We start from the raw sequence: 1,922 nt of genomic DNA on the forward strand, positions 1-1,922 counted from the left end.
GCCAGGACAGGTAGGAAGCCTGCCTTATGTCCTCGCTGAGCCATTGCCTGGGAGCTGCCTGAGGTAAGTCCAAACTCCAACCTTGAGCCCCAACCCCTTGTCGTAGTCTGGAACCCCCTCTTGCCCCCTAAGCCCCCATACCCAGCCCCACCCAGCCCCTTCCCAATCCCCCCTTCTCACCCATCCCTCACAGTCCCCCTGCCACCCAGCCTATTCCCAGTCCCCTGTCCCACCCATCCCCCAATGTTCCCCCTTCCCCTGCCGCCCTTCCCAATCCCACCTCCCATCCCCCACAGTTCCCACCGCCCTACCCTGGGATAAGGAAGTCCGGGGCTGGGCTGGGGCAGGCGCCGGCTGGACGATCCTGCGATGTCAGGGAGAAACTGGGGGGTTGGAACAACAGCCCAACCTGTGCTCCTTAACCCAGAGCTCACCCTGTGCCCATGGCAGCTCTCTGCCCCATGCCCCAAGGGCCACCTCAGGATGCCGGGGGAGTCCGTGGTACGCCAGTAGATGCATTTCTAGCTGGTCTGGTTACAGAAGACACATGGGCTGCATCTGTGACATCTTAGGTGGGTTAAATGCTTGGTCAATGGGACCCCCAACAGAAGGCTGCTTGTGCATTTGATGGAGCTACAAACTTCTCTGGAAGACATGGTGGAGGACAAGCTTTGCACAGAGAAAAGTTAACCCTCGTCTCTCTTACACACACTGCAGAGGCCATCGACTCCAGCTAGAGTTAGTACGAGCTGCAGACGCTTCAAAAGACATTAAAACGCCGTACGTGCGATGGCTTTGTTCGACTCTTTTTTCAACAAGACTCCAGAAGGACTGAACGTCTTGCGGGGGGAAGAACGTACAGTGGAACTGAAGTTCAAATGAATCCAACCTGGGAAATGCCGCTGGCTTTTTGATGAGTGATCCTTGGCTGGTGTCTTCAAATTACTGCGACCATTACAACATGCAGGGGCTGAGGGATGGACCCATGAGCCTCTAACTGCGGGGTGCTGCCTGCAGGTTTGTGTGCGGGCTCGAGGGCCTGATCCTGCCTGTGTAGCATGTGAGGGCTCAATCCTGCCTATGCAGTGTGCTGGGCTGGAGGGGCTGATCCTGCCTGTGCAGTGTCTGGAGGGGGGGTCCAATCCTGTCTGGGCGGTGGCGGGGGGAGATCCTGCCTGTGCAGTGTCTGGGTGGGGAGCCCGATCCTGTCTGGGAGGTGGCGGGATCATGTCTGTGCAGTGTCTGGGCGGTGGGGGAAGGCGAGCCTTTCTGTGCAGTGTCTGGGTTGGGGGCCCGATCCTGCCTGTGCAGTGTCTGGGGGGTGAGGGCAAGCCTGTCTGTGCAGTCTCTGGGCAGGGGACCCAATCCTGCCTAGGCAGTGTTGGCGGGTGGCAAGCCTGTCTGTGTGGTGTCTGGGTGGGGAGCCCAATCCTGCCTGTGCAGTGTCGGGAGGGGGGGGGGCTGATCCTGCCCGTGCAGCATGTTGACGGTGGAATGTGTGAGGCTGGATGGGTCTATGCCTACGGCACAGGCTGAGCTGGCACCGTTAGGTGGCCGGTCAGGGCATACAGTAGCACCTCGTGAGGCAGCTCGTGGTCCAGCACCCCCCTCGTCCCCAGCTGTTTCTTTTTATACCCCTGGCAAGCCCAGTGCCCGTCATATGAGCATAACAGGAGACTGTGGGGACAGATGGACAGGCATGTAGGCTATGGGGCAGCCCAGACTCCACTGAGCTCTGGCTCTGAGACCTACTGCTTCAAGGCTGCCACCAAGCTCTAGCTGGAAGTGGGGCTAGGAGCAATGCCCATTCTGGGGCTCTCACTTCATGCAATTTTGCAGCTGGGCCAGGTGACTGTCGCAGGGGCCTGCAGGACCCCAGCCCATTGGGCCCAGCTGATCATGTCTCAGGCTGGAGTTGGGCA

Source organism: Chelonoidis abingdonii, chromosome 11 (assembly GCF_003597395.2).
Source record: "Chelonoidis abingdonii isolate Lonesome George chromosome 11, CheloAbing_2.0, whole genome shotgun sequence".
Classification (NCBI taxonomy): Eukaryota; Metazoa; Chordata; order Testudines; family Testudinidae; genus Chelonoidis; species Chelonoidis abingdonii.